At 47.4% G+C, this 18946-nt stretch overlaps 1 pseudogene; it reads left to right on the top strand.

Moving 5' to 3' along the window:
• LOC102958038 overlaps positions 1-18946 on the top strand; it is a 108698-nt pseudogene that overhangs the window by 47381 nt on the left and 42371 nt on the right.

Here is an 18946-nt window from a genome sequence, read left to right as displayed (position 1 = left end):
GACAGCATGAGTGGGGGAGGGACAGAGAGAGAGGGAGACACAGAATCCGAAGCAGGCTCCAGGCTCTGAGCTGTCAGCACAAAGCCCAACGCAGGGCTTGAACTCACAGATTGTGAGATCATGACCTGAGCCGAAGTCGGAGGCTTAACCGACTGAACCCCCCAGGCGCCCTTCCACAGCTTCATTTTTAAAAATGCACAGATTCGATAGACATGGTTTCCTCCTGCTCACCATCTCCTTGGGGAACCGCTCCTCACCAAACTGCGGTCCTTGGATTTGGGGAGACACCTGATGGAAGCCTGTCCAACCAGACGATTTCAGTTCTCGGCCTAGAGGGATCGTTCAGAGCTGGCATAGGACCTAACGATGGTAATTAGGGACAAACCTGGGACTCTGACCAAAGCTATCATCTCCAGAACGAACCATCTCTTTCAAATGAGTTTACCTCGCTGGTAGACTGGAAGTTTGGAATGACTACTGGGAAAAAACAAAGTGGATGGTCCCAGGAGCGTTCCGGGGACAGCCCAAAGCATTTGCCACCCGGGCTTCATTTATGCCAGCCAACACCAGCCAGAGGCTGCCCATCAAACTCCCATGACAGTCCAGAAATGCCAATGAGTTAACACCTTAACCAAGGAGAGAAGAAGCCAAGGATAAATGTCATAGTTCTGAGGAAAATTCTCAGGCAGACAATTCTGAGATGCTTTCTTAACACTCCTCGGAAAGTCTGGGTCATAATCAAGCCCCAGTTGCCCATAGCAGTGATTTTGACAACATACCTATATTAGGGCTCTCCCGGGAAACCCATTTATAATGAGAGAGATCTATTTTAAGGAATTGGCTCATGTATTGTGAGACCTGGCAGGTCAAAAATCCGTAGAGCAGGGCAGAAGCCTAGAGATTCAAGTAAGAGATGTGGCTGCAATCTTGAGTCTGAAATCCACAGGCTGGAAACTCAAACAGGTTTTTTTCTGTGCTGCAACCTGAAGGTAGAGTTTCCTCTTCTTCGGGAAAACTCATATTTTGCACTCAGGGCCTTCAACTGATTGGATGAGGCCCACCCACGTTATGGACGTCAGTATGCTTTTTTTCAAAGTCTACTGATTTGAACATTAATCACGCGTAAAGAATACCTTTACAGCAACACCTGGACTAGAGTTTGACCAAGCAACTGGGCACCGTAGCCCAGCCAAGTTGACACATAAAGTTGGCCATCACAACACTCTTAGATTGGCTTTTCTCTTCCACTCGTTCTCCCCACTCCTCACTTCTGTTCCCTGCGATTACTTCCCACATGAACAACCTACATGCAAGGCCTCGTCTCAGGCTCTGCTTTCGGGGGAGCCCAAGACGCATCCCATAGAACACGACTGGCCATCTTGCCTGGCTCCGATTCTTCATAAATTTCACTATTTAACCATTTCACACTTCTTTCCAATTTCTTTCAAAAGCACGTTGTATACATGTAACATAACTATGAATAATATAAAGCAACCTTATTTAAGCGAGGGCTACCGTTTACAAATACTGTGACTAGGAAAGAGGTGATGCCTACAGGTTGTTACGGTCAGAAAAGGTTTTAAGAAGGAGCTGAACTTTTTATTTTTTTATTTTTATTTTTTTTAATTTTTTTTAACGTTTATTTATTTTTGAGACAGAGAGAGACAGAGCATGAACAGGGGAGGGGCAGAGAGAGAGGGAGACACAGAATCTGAAACAGGCTCCAGGCTCTGAGCTGTCAGCACAGAGCCCGACGCGGGGCTCGAACTCGCGGACCGTGAGATCATGACCTGAGCTGAAGTTGGACGCTTAACCGACCAAGCCACCCAGGCGCCCCAGGAGCTAAACTTTTTATCTGGCGCTTGGAAGGTGTGGGAGATTCAGATGGGTGCGGAAGGGAGAGACGGTGCTTCCAGAAGGAACTATTGTCCAGAGACAATACCTGGCATTCAGAGAGTGTGTACTACATGCCCATCCTTCTTCTCAGCCCTGTTCTTGGATGACTTCAGCTAATCATCATAATAACCTTGTGACATATGTATATTATTTATACCTTATAGACGAGGAGACAGACATAGAGAGGCTTAAGGGGCTTGCCCAGGGTCTGATGGAGCTGGAATTCAGACTCAGCATCCAACACCTGGTCCCACACCGGAAACCACTATACTCCACCCTTCTCGCTAGGCTACAATGCATCTCTCTTGAGCTGAGAGGAGGAGCTAGGTTTTTAGTTTCGTTTTAATTGTGGTAAAATACACATCACATAAAATTTACCATCTTAAGCATTCCTAAGGGTAAAGTTCAGCCGTGGCAAGTATATTGACATTGTTCTACCTGTAGAATCTTCGGAAAGTGTTCAAGTTGCAAAACTGAAACTCCATACCCCTTAAACGCCAAACTCTCATTTCCCCCTCCCCTAAGAAGTCCCCGGCAACCCCCGTTCTATTTTCTGTCTCTACGAGTTTGATCGCTCTTGGACGTCTCCTAGTAGTGGCATCATGCGGTATTTATCCTTTTGCGTCTGCTTTTTTTTCCACATGGCACAGCATCTTCAAGTTTCATCCACGTTGGAGCCTGTGTGAGAATTTCCTTCCTTTGTGAGGCTGAGTAACATTCTCTTGTACATGTACAGCAAATTTTGTTTGTCTTTTTATCAGCCAGTGAACCTACGGGTGGAAGCCTTTTGGCTACTGTGAACAATGCCACCAGGAACACGGGCACCCAAGTATCTGTCAAAGACCCTCTTTCGATTCTTCTGGCTGTATGCCCAGAAGTGCTAAATCATACGATAATTCTACTTCTAATTCTTTGAGGATCCACCATACTGTTTTCCATAGCGACCGTGCCATTTTACATTCCCACCTACGGGGCGCAAGGCTTTCCATGTGTCCGTATCCCCAGAGGAGCTAGGTTTGGACGCTTCTGAATGACCGCCGCTCAGGTGACAGGACGGTGTAGTTGACACGTTCGAGATTTCTCCAACAAAAAGGGAGACAAGCCATGAAAGATAAATGAGTTCACGGAGACAGTGGAGGGAGGAGAGCGGGGGGGTGAGGACTAAGCCTTGGGGGACGGCCCAGTTGGGTGGCACATCAATTCACCAATGGTGGCTGCTGATTGTTTTTAAAAAGCTCATTCTCTAAGTTAAACGTTCCCCTGCAACTCCCGGATTTGCTCAGCAAACTCCTTTGCAGAAAATAAATGCTAACTCATCTCTGATGGAGTTGGTTGGCCAAAATCAAAATTAGAGACTCCAGGGGCGCCTGGGTGGCTCAGTCGGTTAAGCGTCCGACTTCAGCTCAGGTCACGATCTCGCGGTCCCTGAGTTCGAGCCCCACGTCGGGCTCTGGGCTGATGGCTCAGAGCCTGGAGCCTGCTTCCGATTCTGTGTCTCCCTCTCTCTCTGCCCCTCCTCCATTCATGCTCTGTCTCTCTCTGTCTCAAAAATAAATAAACATTAAAAAAAATTTTTTTTTTAAAAATTAGAGACTCCAGGGATGGTTAACATCTGTATTATTTTTCATATATGTAATCCTTATAACAACCCTGTGAGGTAGAGATTGGCATTTGTACTATGGTCCTTGAGGTAGGAGGCAAAGCAATGAGTGCCTCCGGGGAAGGGACAGGCTGTCCTGACCCTGGTGCTTACCCCCACCCAGGTGGGGGCATTAGAAGGGAAGGATCAGACGTGGGGCACTGAGAATGATGTGTTTGCCAGTTGGCAGGAACACTGCGCATTTAAAGGATATGCATAAAGATCAGTGGTTGTCAGGGCTTTGGGGAGAGGGAGGGATGAGTAGGAGGAGAACAGGGAATTTTTAGGGCAGAGAAACTATTCTGTATGATACTGTGACGGTAGATACAAGGCATTGCACATTTGCCAAAACCCATGGAATGAACGACATGAAGAGTGAACCCTAATGCACCTTAGTTAGTAATAACTAACTTAGTCTTGGAGGTAGAGGAGCCTAGACCCAAGCTCAGATCTTCTGCTACTGGAGTCTGTCCTCCTTCTATGACTTCACCCCACTTCTCTAGAGAAATACGGTCTCCTTTGATATTTAAAATTTTTTTTCTGACTTCTGAAGCTTCTAGTTCTCCAGCCATTCAAGAGAAGCCGACGACAGCGCACGCGTGTGGGCACGTGCCCGTCTGGTAACATCTGAGTCTCCTTCCGCAAGATGTTATGGTCTTCCGGCACCTCAAGTGCCACGTTTAGTATGGGGCAGGGCTAGCCCTACGCAGAATCACACCAGGAAACACAGCAAGACGACCAAAAGTAGGGCGAGGACTAGGACAATGAGTCACATGGAGATACCCAGGACTGTATGTCCTTCAGCAGAATGATCTTTCTGTTTGGGGAGGAAGGCTACGATGGACTCCGTCATTCAGTAAACATTCATTGAGACCTTGGGACGTGGATGAGTAAGACATAGCTGTTGCCCTCAAACAGGTCACCGTCTCAAGGGTGGGGTAGGTAAGGAGCGTTAACATATAATTGTGCGCAGGGGTAATGCTCAACACGTCTTGCCACCGGAAGAGCACGGAAGCCAACCATACGAATGGACGCTCAGGCGCCCAGAACACACGCCAGCTATACATAAGCCACCTGGACGTACCCCTATGTATTCGTCGGTTCAGGCTGCCCTAACCAGAGACTGGGTGGCTTAAACATAGACCATAGACTGGGTGGCTTAAACAATAGAAACTTATTTCCTCTCAGTTCTGGAGGTTGGAAAGTCCGAGATTAAGATCTGGTTCTGGTGAGAGCGGTGTACCTGGCGTATAGATGGACGACTTCACACTCTGTCCTCACGTGGTGGGAAGAGAGAGAGGTCTGGTGTCTCTTCCTCTTCTTACGAGGGTACCAGCCCCATCACAGTAGGGTCCCACCCTTATGACCTCATTCAACCTGAAGACCCTATGTCCAAACACGGTCTCATTAGGGGTCAGGGCTTTAACGTGTGAATGTGGCAGGGGATACAACGGTCCATAGCTCCACGTGTGCCCCGATAGCACGACCGGGCTGGAACTGCTCTGAAGGAGCTGATCGTGGGGTGCTTGGAGATAAGGTCTTGTAGGAGGGGAGACTGGAGCCAGCTTTTGAAGGACGACTAGAAGTGGACTCAGAGGAGAAAAGCGGAGGAAGGGCTTTCCAGAAAGTTGGACAAGTCGGTGCAAAGCAAGTTGCTGTGACCGGGCAGAGTACATTTAGAAAATGACAAGGTATGATCAGGCTGGAGCCAGAAGTAGGTCCGAGGGAGCAAAGGAGAGTGAAAACCAGCCCCCGTGTGCCATGTTAGGGAGCGTGAGTATGACCAGAAGGCAGTTAGCAGACCACAGAGAATCATTAAGTATGATTTCTTATTTAATTCAATAATGTCCACACAGGACAATGATTTCCTACTTACATATCCTGGAATAAATAATACAGTTTTATCTCATTCTTTTGTTCTCTTTTCTTTATTAGTAATATTCTCTGTATTACAAAAGTAGTACAGGTTTATTCTTTCCCTTTTAAGATCTAGGACGTGATGCATAAATAGTATTGTGTTCAGGTGGTTTCATAATTTTTTAAAAAATTTTTTTAAATATTTATTTTTGAAAGAGAGAGACAGAGCATAAGTGGGAAGGGGCAGAGAGAGGGGGAGACACAGAATCTGAAGCAGGCTCCAGGCTCCCAGCTATCAGCACAGAGCCCGACGTGGGGCTCGAACTCACGGACCACGAGATCATGACCTGAGCCAAAGCTGGACGCTTAACCGACTGAGCCACCCAGGCGCCCCTCGTAACTTTTTTATAAGCAAATCTCTGCTCAAAAAGAATCCAGAGCTGAATCCCAATAAACAGCAAAGAGCAAAAAGGTCAAGCTGGCTGGTTAAGGGAGATAGAGGGGACAAGTGTCCCATGCTGTCAACCTCCCCTCCCCCTCACATGCTGAGACTTCTCTGAGGAACTCAAGGGCACCACACTGTAACATTTCTAAAAAGTCACTACCCTCAGGATGACTCAGTCAGTTAGGTGCCCAACTTCAGCTCAGGTCATGATCCCAGGATTCGTGAGTTCAAGCCCCGTGTCAGGCTCTGTGCTGACAGCTTAGGGACCGGAGCCTGCTTCGGATTCTGTGTCTCCCTCTCTGTCTGCCCCTCCCCCGTTCATGCTCTGTCTCTCCCCCCCTCAAAAATAAACATATAAAAACTTTTAATAAAAAAATATAAAATAAAAAGTCACTACCCTCCAAAATGGATTTGCTCTTCTATAGAAAGAAGCTGATTTCTTCAAATAATAACAATATTTCTTAATGACTAGTAGATGGCTCACCGACTATCAACCAGAGCGCTCTAAGGGAAGTTGTTTCTTTTCGCATCACAACGACTCTATAAAGTTAGGTGACATTGGTCCCTCCGTTACACAGATGAGGAGCTTGAGGTCCGATGAGGTAAAGTAATTTGCCTGGGACCGCACAGCTAGCAGGTGGAGAAGCCAGGAGGTGAAGGAAAGTGATCTCCCCAATACCCCTGCCATCTCTTTCTTCTAATATTTGGTCTCTGACCCTGGTTCCTGGCACCGAGCTCCTAAATTCCTTGGAATTTCCTAGGTGGTAGGAGTGTCTTTTGTTTAATGAGTCGACTCTTGGGGGGAGGGCTCCGGGCTAGCTTCAGGATGGGGCTGGTCACCAGAAAGACCAAGCTGCAATTAGAAAACTTAGAAGGGGGGAGAGGCTAGAGATCGCATTAATGCTCAGTCGCGCCTATGTGCTTGAACCACACGGATTCTGCGTCTCCTTCTCCCTCTGCCCCTCCCCGTCTCATGCTCTGTCTCTCACCGCCTCTCAAAAATAAATAAAAAACATTTACAAATACGTTTTAAAATAAAAACAACAAGAAAAATTAGCGTTGATTCGTTACCATTAATAAGTTATTTTCACACCATCTTTTTTGGATTCAGTGCAAACCAGCTGCTCCGAGAGAGGTTCAGCGCCTTGCCCCAGGCCCCACAACTAGTAAGGGACCCAGAGCATGGCTTTAAACTAAGCCTTTAGCCCCAGGGACCAGGCTCAGCAGCCCGAGGGGGACCTACTGCACCCAGCTCTCCCCAGCCCCGGCCGTCCTGTGAATTTTCCTCTACTTGCAGGTTGTGGGTGGCCCTTTAAAATATTCCTCAAGGGGCGCCTGGGTGGCTTGGTCGGTTAAGCATCTGACTTCGGCTCAGGTCATGATCTCACGGTCCGTGAGTTCGAGCCCCGCGTCGGGCTCTGTGCTGACCGCTCAGAGCCTGGAGCCTGTTTCAGATTCTGTGTCTCCCTCTCTCTCTGCCCCTCCCCTGTTCATGCTCTGTCTCTCTCTGTCTCAAAAATAAATAAACGTTAATAAATAAATAAATAAATAAATAAATAAAATATTCCTCAAGACCATATTTCATTCTTTCTCATTGCCACGTAGTACTCCATTGTGTATATCAACCACAATTTCTTTATCCATTCGTCGGTTGATGGACCTGTAGGCTCTTTCCATAATTTGGCTATTGTTGAGAGTGCTGCTATAAACATTGGGGTACAAGTGCCCCTATGCATCACCACTCCTGTATCCCTTGGGTAAATTCCTAGCAGTAATGAAATACGGCCTTTTGTAGCAACGTGGAAGGAACTGGAGAGTGTTAAACTAAGTGAAATAAGTCATGCAGAGAAGGACAGGTTCCGTATGTTTTCACTCCTATGTGGATCCTGAGGAACCTAACAGAAGACCATGGGGGGGAGGGGAAGAAAAAAAATGGTTAGAGAAGGAGGGAGCCAACACATAAGAGACCCCTAAAACCTGAGAACAAACTGAGGGTAGAAGGGGGGTGGGAGGGAGGAGAGGGTGAGTGATGGGCATGGAGGAGGGCACCTGTTGGGATGAGCACTGGGTGTTGTATGGAAACCAATTTGACAAAAAATATTTTAAAAAATATTTAAAAAAATAAAAAATAATTTGACAATAAATAAAAATTTGACAATAAATAAAAAAACCAACTTGACAATAAAAGATATTTTAAAAAATTTAAAAAATAAAAAATAAAATAAAATAAAATAAAATAAAATAAAATAAAATAAAATAATAAAATAAAATAAAACATTCCTCAAGGGCAGAAAGGAACTCTTCATCCTGCTGCTGCTTTTCCAGGCCAGGCCTCCACCAGGACTCGAAGTGCTCAGGCCCCATGCAAGCTCTCGATGCTAGAACCTCTCACAAAAGGTGAAGCAGACGTGCAAAAAGAAAAATCTCAGGCCTCGGCAGAGTTCACGCCGTAAATACCGTTCTAGGTCCCGGGGACACAGCGGTGAACAACGCAGACAAAAGCTTATGTTCTAGCGAAGACTATGTTCTCCAGAGGAACAAACAGATGACAAAAGCAGGTGGTGCTAAATGCCCTGAAGATAAAGCAGAATGAAGAGCCGGAGGGTGGAATTGTAGAAGAGAGGGCCCGGCGGGGGCACATTCCAGCAGATTGGAGTGAGCGAGACAGCGAACCAGACCCAGAGCGGGCGAAGAGTGTGCCAGCCGAGCGAGCCAAGAAGGCACGCGGGGAGCTTCTGAGTGCGTGCAGGGAACACCGTGGAGGCCGGCGCTGCACCAGGAACCTGTAAGAGGGTCGTGGGGGGGGGGGGGGCATAGCACCCTCTGACTTCTCTTTTATTTTTTTGAAGTTAATTTTTATTAATTTTGAGAGAGACAGAGAGAGAGCACAAGCAGGGGAGGGGCAGAGAGAGAGGGGAGAGACAGGATCCCAAGAAGGCTCCAGGCTGCCAGCGCAGAGCCCGATGCGGGGCTCAAGCTCATGAACCATGCGATCATGACCTGAGCCAAAACCGAGAGTTGGACGCTTAACCGACTGAGCCACCCAGGTGCCCCTATCTGACTTCTCTTTTATTTATTTATTTATTTTTTAATGTTTATTTATTTTTGCGAGAGAGAGAGAGAGCAGGAGAGGGGCAGAGAGAGAGGGAGACACAGAATACAAGGCAGGCTCCAGACTCCGAGCTGCCAGCACGGAGATCATGACCGTGAGATCATGGCCTGAGCTGAAGTCAGATGCTTAACTGAGTCAGGTGCCCCCTGACTTGTCTTTTAAAAAATCATCCTAGCTGGTGGAAACAACCCAAATGTCCCTCCATGCATGAATGGAGAAACAAAATGTGGCAAATCCATGCAGTGGAATATTGCTCAGCCATAAACGGGAAGGAAGTACTGATACACACACACACACACACACACACACACACACACTCACACACCATGGGATTTCATCTATATGGAAGAGCCGGAACAGGCAAACCCACAGAAGCAGAAAGCAGACTAGTGGTTGCCAGGGTCTGGGGGAGAGCGGATGGGGAAGGACCCCTTAATGGGGATACAGCGTTTCTTCCTTTGGGGTGATGCTTTGTTCCGCGACTGCATAGTGACGGCGGCCTCGCAATATTGCGAACGTCAGTTTCACACTCTCCGTATTTTACCGCAATTTTAAAATGAAAAATAAAAAGCCCGTCCTGGTTTGTGTGTGCAGAGAAGGCCTGGGAAAAGAACAAAAAAGAGACCAGTAGGAAAGTTCACCCCGGCCCTGCCTTGGGCGTTGGCACATTCTTTCCCTTCTCAGAGCCTCAGATCCTTCATCCGTGAAAATGAAGTTCCATAGGCTTCACCACCCTGGGCTTGCTGAGAGGCTTGGAATACTTTTGAGGTGACCCAGGGCTCAGTCCACGGACCTTTCCTCTTTCTGACTCAGACTCATGGCCCTGGGAATCTCATCCAGTCTCATGGCTTTAAATTTTCCCCCCAGCTTCCCTCCAGCCAGATGTCTTCCCCGAACTCCAGCTGGCTAACTCAGCGTCAGCAGTTGGGTTTCTAACCTCCAGCTTCACACGTCCAAACAGACTGTTGATCTCTGCCCCTCCCCTCACTCCCCATCTTGTCAAAGAAAACTGCATCCTTCAGACGAAGGCCAAAAATCTAGGCATCCTTGACCTATTTCTCTCTCTCTCTCTCTCTCGCCCCCATCCAGTCAATAACCACAGCCGACTCTGCCTTCAGAATATACCCAGAACCCAACCCTTTCTGGTCCAAGCCACCGTCACGATCAGACGGCATTATTGCAGTAGCTTTCTGGTCCCCCAGCTTCTGCCTTTGGCCCCCTTCAATCTGTTCTAACCACGGCAGCTTGAGATCCTATTCAAAAAAGAGTGATATCATGTCAACCCTTCAACAGCGTCACATTGCACTCAGAACAAAAGGCGAATTCCTCACCCTGGCCAACAAAGCTTTATGTGATGAGCGCCTCTCAGCTCTCTGGCCTCACCACCTGCCGCTCTCCCTGACCTGTCTGTGCCTCAGCGGCCCCCTTGCTGTTCCTTGAACAATCGAAAAATGTTCCCACTAAGACCCTTGCCCTTGTTCTTGCCACCTGGCTCGTCTCCCAGAGACCCGTGTAACTCTAGCCCTCACCTCACCCGTGTCTACACTCAGAGGGGACCCCCAACAGAGGGTGGCCAGGGAAAGTACAGGACGCCTTATCAAATGTGCATTTTAGATAAAGAAGGAGTACATTTTTAGCATAAGTATGTCCCACACAGTACTTAAGATGCTTTTGCACAGGGCACGCTGAAACTTTAAAATTGTCTGTTGCTCCTCGGAAATGCCTATCGAAACCACGTGTCCTGTATTTTTATTTGCTAAATCTGGCTCTGGCAACCCTAACTGAAGTTGTAACCATCACCCTAATTCTAGCAAACCTCTTTCCGGGTCTTTATTTTTCTCCCCAGCATTTATCACCGTGTAACATATCCTATGTGTTATTTATTTTGTTTATTGTCTGTCTATACTCATTAGAACTATGCTGTCTGATACAGTAGCCAGTGGCCACAGGTGGCTGTTGAGCATTTGAAGGGAGGCCAGTATTTGGGTGGCTCAGTGGGTTGAGCATCTGACTTTAGCTCAGGTCATGATTTCATGGTTCATGAGTTCAAGCCCTACATCGGACTCTGTGCTGACAGCTCAGAGCCTGGAACCTGCGTTGGATTCTGGGTCTCTCTCTCTGCCCTTCCCCTACTTATGCTCACTCTCTTTCTCTCTCTGTCTCAAAAATAAATGAACGTTAAAAAAAATTGAAATGAGGCCAGAACTACCGATTAACTGGACATTTTATTTCATTTTAATAAATTTCAATTTAAAAATGGATACTCAACTTAGTTACCAGATATAGTTATTTAAGTGTGTTTAGAAAATTTTGCATAAGGGAATATACTTTTCAACTGCAGATTTTGTGAAATCAAAATACAGATCATGTATTGCCAAGGAAATTTTAGCATTCGAATTGAAATGTGCCATAAGCATAAATTACCCATCGGATTTTGATGACTTAGGAAAAAAAGAATGCAAAATACCTCCTTAATAAATGTTTACATTGATTACATGTTGAATGATAATATTTAGGGTCCACTGGATTAATACACTATTAATTAATTGATACACTTGGAATTAACCTCATCTATTTCTCTTTGCTTTTATTATGTGGCTACTGGAAATTTTTGAATTCCCTATGTGGCTCACATTGTTTCTTTCGGAAGGCACCACACTGGAGTATAGGCTCCTTCAGGACTGGGTTCCCCTGGAAGCAGAGCCAGACTTGGGAGCCTACGGTTTATTCTAGAATGTGATACCAGGAAGCAGAAGCGAGGAAGTGGGAATAATGATACAAAGAAGAAAGAAATCAATGCGTGCATTATCAAGATCACTGTAGGTAACAGGGACTTCACTCCATGGAGACTTCCTGAAAAGTTACATAATGCTGCCCAGAATCATCTCCTGGGAGACAGGAAGCTGCAGCCTTTGTCTCCCAGCTCCCAACCCCACAGTTGGGGACTGCTCCTGGGGGTGTTAACTCTTCCACACTTTGGGGCTGCACTTGTTCATGGAACAAAGGAGTTCCCACTGCACTGGGGGGAAAAAGCCCCCAGAAACCCCAGTCTTAGTCACAGGAGGACGCCAGCCATCTGAAGCGACTCTGAGCTTGCAAGAGACCGTCTGCCATATCTATAACTAAAATCAGAGGTCGGCCAAGGGGCCATGAAGGGCACGCCAAGGGCACTGTCTTGTTCAGCTTTTAATCTCCAAAACCTAGAGCAGTACCTGGAATATGGTATATGTTCAATAAATAGTTTGGGTTGCGGTGGGGGGAAGAGTGAAAACATCTCCATTCAAGAAAACATTTATGGAAGGGCGCTTGGGTGGCTCAGTCAGTGGAGCGTCCGGTTTCAGCTCAGGTCATGATCTCATGGTTGTGAGTTCCAGCCCTGCATCAGGCTCTCTGCTGTCAGCACCGAGCCTCTTCAGAACCTTTGTCTCCTGCTCTGTCTGCCCCTACCCCTGTTCTTGCACAGGCATATACACTTTCTCTGCCTCTCAAAAATAAATAAACATGTTCTTAAGAAAAAGAAAACGTGTATTGAATAGTTGCTATGCGCTCAGTGTACAAATGTTCAATAAATAATAGTTCTTGCTATTTTCTATTTGAGTACCATCTTAAAATTCCTAGCCTCAAATTTCACTAGTTTTTCCAATCAAGAATTATTCTTCCTGATGGGTTTTTTTTTTCTAATTTTTTAACGTTTATTTATTTATTTATTTATTTTAACGTTTATTTATTTTTGAGAGAGAGAGAGACAGAGCGCGAGCAGAGAAGGGGCAGAGAGAGAGGGAGGCACAGAATCAGGAGCAGGCTCCAGGCTCCGAGCTGTCAGCACAGAGCCCGATGCGGGGCTCGAACCCACGAAGTATGAGATCATGACCTGAGCTCGACCGACTGAGCCACCCAGGCGTGCCTTCTTCCTGATGCTTAATAAACAATTCTACCAAACACTTGAACTTTCTCCTGGATGTCATGGCAATGAATCTTTCCTGCCCCTCCCTCCACGAGACCTAAGACGGCAGACAGGGTTGAGGACTTGGCACGGGAGTCTCTTCAGCAAGACAATCCATCTGCAACGTCAGCTGCCGGTCCCCGGGGGAAGCAAGACAGCTTGGGGTGTTTATTCACAGCCCCACAAAATGCACTCAGCACATGTAGCTCTCTTCCCTCGGTCGCGCCTGCGACAGGCACACCTCACCTTAATGTGCTTTGCTTTATAGCACTTCACAGATGGTGCACCTTTTTTACAAATTAAAGGTTTGTGGCAACTTTACGTCAAACAAGTCCGTTGGTGCCTTCTTCCGATGATATGTGCTCACTTTTATGTCTGTGTCCCATTTGGGTAATTCTTGCAACATTCAAACCTTTTCATCATTATTATACTTTGATGGTGATCAGTGATCCATGATCCGTGACTATGTCTCACTGAAAACACATGACGGTTGGCATTTTTTTTAACCATAAAGTACTTTTTAATTAAGGTACGGACGTTAATTTTTTAGACAGAAAAAATGTGCCACTGCACACTTAATAGACTACAGTATAGCATAAACAAGTTTTACGTGCCCTAGGAAACAAAAAACAAAATTTATTTGATTCGCTTTATTGCGTTATTTACTTTCTTGCGATAGTCTGGAATTAAACCCACGTATCTCCAAAGTATGCCTGTCTATTTCTTTGTGCACACAGGAAGTGCTAATAAATGCTTAACGGGCACCATCCCAGCTCCCACGGAAAGGATCCAGGACTGCGGAAAATCTCTGCCTACCACCACCCCAGCACCCACAAGGGACCAGCCCCTGGGAAAATGCCTACATTGTCAAGTTCCCAGAAATACCCGTAGTACTGCCCTTGCTTATAGGCATAAAAAGGGTAATCTGCTATTTGTATCGAACACCCTTCCTTAGATGTTAATTTATCTCTTTAACTGAGGCAATGCAGTTTCCGCCTCTAATTGAGACCCTTAATTATCCACACCTCTTACTACTGTTTACCGCATCGATTCCCCACAAGACTGACCTTCTAGATGTAATTACAGAAAAGCTATTCCTTCAGCTTCAGAGTGAGGCGGTACCTTTGATTTCCTGGAGGGCACTCACATTCCCACATCAGGTGAAACCCAAGGGTAAGTGAGTGATTCTTTTTTTTTTTTTAAGCTCATATTCATTTTTGAGAGAGAGAGAGAGCACAAGCAGGGAAGGGGCAGAGAGAGGGAGACACAGAATCTGAAGCAGGCTCCAGGCTCTGAGCGGTCAGCACAGAGCCCGATGCGGGGCTCGAACCCATGAACCACAAGATCATGACCTGAGCCAAAGTCAGCCGCTTAAGCACCTGAGCCACCCAGGCGCCTCCTAAGTGAGCGATTCTGACTCTCCTTACCTGAGGGATAAAGAGAGAGGGAAAGAGGAGGAGACTCAACTAAAGGAAAAACAAAGTGTGAAAAAAAAAAAAAAAGGCAATTCCACAATGGAGATCTGTTAAGCAAAATTATCTCAAAACGTGGCTTTAATACCTGGAGGCCGGGACCAAGCTAAGGCCAGATGTTCACTGAATCCTGTATCATTTTCCGCTTCCTAGGCACCTGGAAAGACCACAGGTCCCAGTAAGCGCTGCAGATAAGCTGATGCCCATGTGACCAGTTCAGGCCAAGGAGCGAAAATCCCATCAATGCGTCACGCTCCATTTCCCCATAGTGGAAGCCATGGGTTAAGACGGTGTCCTACAAAATGGGGCAGCCTCCTTCAGGGGACCACGGCAGAGAGGACAGCTGCCCTGAAGAGCCACACCAGACTTTGCATGAGTCAGAGACTGGGGTCCGGGGTTGATTGGCTTCTGCAGCTTAAGCCTGGCCTTTCCAGAACAAGACTGATTTTCTATTATTTCCCAGTCCATGTTTAAAGGGTGTCATAAAATATTAAGGAAGCTTTAGTTGAATGAGACATTTTATTTTATTTTATTTTATTTTATTTTATTTTATTTTTTAATTTTTTTTTAATGTTTATTATTTTTGAGAGAGAGACAGAGACAGAGAGCAAGCAGGGGAGGGGCAGAGAGAGAGGGAGACACAGAATCGGAAGCAGGCTCCAGGCTCTGAGCCATCAGCCCAGAGCCTGACGTGGGGCTCGAACTCACAGACCGCGAGATCGTGACCTGAGCCGAAGGCAGCCACTCAACCGACTGAGCCACCCAGGCGCCCCTGAATGAGACATTTTAAAATTATACAGCCTGGGAAAATGAGTTACAGAATAGGGAAGTTACCTCATTCATTTCTGCGCTTGACCTAAGCCTCAGTTTTCTCCTCAATAAAATGGGCGTAAAAAATAACACCTATCTCAGGGAATTGCCGTGAGGCTCTTAAAAAATAATTCGTTTAACAAACATACAGTCCTAACGATGGCCACTCACTGTTCTATCTCCTTACAAGTGTTAACATATTCAATCTTTGTATTAGTTTCTCAGGGTGTGGTAATAAATGACCCCAAACTAGGTATATTACAACATTTAGCAATTTATTCTTTCACATTTCTGGAACCTAGAAGTCAGAAACCAAGGTGTCACCGGGGCCATGCTCCCTCCAAAGGCTCCAAGGAAGAATGTAGGGCTCAAGAAATGAGATTGCAGTAGGAGTGAGACTTGCTTTGCATTGTATGCCTCTCTGTGCTGTTTGAATTTCTTTTACAAGGCACATGCATTACCTTTCTCTTTTTTAACACCGACGACAACATGAGTTTTGAAAATGAACTATCGTGGGGCACCTGGGTGGCTCAGTTCGTTAAGCAGCTGACTTCGGCTCAGGTCATGATCTCACGTCTCGTGGCTGTGAGCCCCTCGTCGGGATCTGTGTTGACGGCTCCGAGCCTGGAGCCTGCTTCGGATTCTATGTCTCCCGCTCTCTCTGCCCCTGCCCTGCTCTCTCTCTTTCTCTCTCTCTCAAAAATAAATAAATAAACATTAAAAAAAAAATTTTTTTTAAACATAAAATAAAACTATCTCTAACAGTGAAAAGATGGACTGTGTCCCAGGAGAAGGGAATGTCAGGAATCAGGGAGTAGTTGGAAGGGTGTATGAGTTCACTTTGGTTTATTTCATTGTGGGGAGAAGACACAAGGCATTCCTTAGCCCTGAGCTCCTCCCACCTCCCTGGAAAGTCTGTCTAACTAGATGGGCATCAACTGCCACGTTTTCTGTCTCTTCTTTGCTGTCTGTTTATTGTTATGTTGTTTCTACAGATTTTGGAAATGACATGTGACTAGAGGGTGTCGATACTTTCCAAAGTCGTCCTCCCCTTACTGTCCAAGAATCTCCCCGGCCACAAAAGACCCACACGCTGTCTATCGCCTCTTACCCAGGGGTGGCTAAGTGTCGCCTCCGTAAGGCGTTTTTGGTCGATTCAGACCAGCAGCAGGAGCCCCAAGAGTTATCGCTCTCCTCGGCTCCTGGGAGAGTCGGGGCTCCTCACTGAGGCAACAGCCGCACATTGGTTCTACTTTCAATATGGCGCCCTCATTGGATGCCAGTGGCCAAACTGACACCATGGCTCTGTCCAGCTGATGGCAAATTTCAGCAGGGCAAAGGCAGACCAGAAGGAAGACTGTGTGCACAGGGTAAAGAGCATGGGCTGCAGGGCCAGAGAGGATAGACTTGGGTTTCCACAGACTCCAGACAAGTTACTCCACCTCTGTTACCCCGTCTTCAAACAGTGGTCCACACAGTCCCTCTGGTCATGGAGGCTCAATGTGCTCGTGCTCACAGAGCACTTAGCACAGCACCTCCCCCACCGCGGGCCATCAGTGCTGGAGGCCATGTTGCTACTGCTGCTGACTACGTTGCGTTTGGGCTGGTCCTCCCCTGTTCACTCCTCCCACAGCCCCGCGTCTGTTCCCGTGATGCTGTCCAGCACTGGCGTCAGCCATGGAAAAAGGAAGCTGTAGGTGGTTATAATGGTGATTACTGTCAATGCTGATGTTTCAAACTCCAAACTATAGCTTTCCTGATGAGGGAGACGGTCCCCTGGACGGTGTGGGGTGGTGAAGTCAGCACCACCTGCACACAGAGAAGACCTGGGTCCTAATTCCAGATCAGCCACCTGCTAGTGGGGTGGCCTTCAGCAGATTGTTTAATAATTCTGAGCCTCGGTCTCCTTATCTGGAAAACGGGCATAATCATCGCCAATCCATCCAATGAATTTTTGTTAAGTTTTCTTAGGTGCTAAGTACTGTGCTCAGTGCTGGGGATGCAAGGACAGAGAGAACTCGTCCCTAACTCAAAGAGATCACTGTCTGGAGTTCTCTGCTCCAGAGAACAGAAATGAAGGGCACGGGCTTTGGAATTGGACAGACCTGGGTTCAAATGTCAACTCTGAACTCACTGGCTGTGTGATCCCAGGCAAGTTAATCACTTTTGCTGGTCCTTTAGCGCCCTCTTCTTAAAATGAAGATGGGAACAGCAACACCTACGTCATGGGTGGTTTTGAGACCTCGAGTTACATCATGATGTAAGGTGCTTAGTCCAACGCTGATGGCCAGTAGGCGCCCGGGAAGGGCTAGCTACGGTGACAAAGTGCACTCGAGTGTGGCCAGAGCTGAGGAGGGAGTCTGTACTGCTTCCAGTGGATAATCATCCAGGGAGCCAGGGGTGTGGGAGTCGGGAGAGGCTTCCTGGAGACTGTAATGTCTGGACAGAATCTTGAAAAATAAGTAGATGTCTGCCAAAAGGGAAGGGAGAACCAAGAAACACAATCAGGGAGCTACGGGAACTTCAGGATGCTAGGAGCACAGGGTATAGGGCAGGGTGGTTGGAGGGTGGAGGTTTGGCAATGACAATGGGATAAATGATGGCCAGAGTCAGGAACCAGAGCACTGAGGGTCTTAAATGAAATTCCACAGAGCTCTGGCTTGATTCTCAGGGGACTGGGGAGCCATTGAGGACTCTTGAGAGCAGAGGATGACGCCATTAGATTACCATAGAAAGGACGGATATCCACGGAAAGGTTCTAAGGACAGCAGGGTGCTGGATGGTCTGGAGCGGGGCAGGCCTGGAGGCTGGGAGCTCGGCGAGGAGATGTCATCACAGCCCCGGGAGAGGAGAGGGAGAGAGAAGGGGGACTGTACCGGGGCAGAGCAGTGATTGCGGAAAGCGGCCATCCAGTGCACCCTCCCAGGTAAGCTGTGTTTGCTGTCACCTTTCCCCGTCCCTGTACCCTTCCGGTGTCTCCCTTTCCTTCCCTTCAACACCCCCTCACCCCTTCTCTCACTGCCTGTTCCTTTTCCCTCCCTCCCCTCCTCCCTTTCTCTCTCTCTCTCTCTTTCTGTCTGTCTCAGAGCTTTGTTTGGAGGAGGGAACTGGAAAACCCAGCTTTGGTTTAATCCAGACGTGCAACATCTCAGGGGGCGGGAGCCAGAGAGAAAAAAAGGGGACGCGGAGATTCACTCTCGTTCCAGTTTTTCTTTTTAACTTTTTTTAAATGTTTATTCATTCTGGAGAGAGAGAGAGAGACAGGGTGGGAACAGGGGAGGGGCAGAGAGAGAGAGGGAGACACAGAATCCGCAACAGCCCGACGCGGGGCTCGAACCCACGAACCATGAGATCATGACCCGAGCTGAAGTCAGACGCTTAACCGACCGAGCCGCCCAGGCTCCCGACCCGTTCCAAATTTTCTGAAAAGCGATTCCCTTTTGGCAGCAGGACAAACTCCATGGGAAAATTTAGTGACCCTCGTCTCCTGAGGACGGTCGCTGCACCCACTGCCTTTGGACCTCAGGTTGCTGGCCACCTCTGTAGCCAAATTGCTGTTTGGTTCCTGGGTCACCATCTTCAATCACACCCTCTGGCAACAAAGCGTGATGGTACAGCTTACAGCGAGGCAGGAGCTGGACAGGCGCTGGGCAAACGGAGCCAGAGACGACACCGTCCCTACACAGGGGTGCTCACCACCTGCGCAGGAGAACGCATACGCACCAGGAATTCCAGGACGGTGCAAAAAGTCTCACAGCGGAAGTCTGCACAA

This window comes from Panthera tigris, chromosome F2, assembly GCF_018350195.1.
Source record: "Panthera tigris isolate Pti1 chromosome F2, P.tigris_Pti1_mat1.1, whole genome shotgun sequence".
Lineage (NCBI taxonomy): Eukaryota > Metazoa > Chordata > Mammalia > Carnivora > Felidae > Panthera > Panthera tigris.
This window is presented reverse-complemented; position numbering and strand designations above follow the sequence as displayed.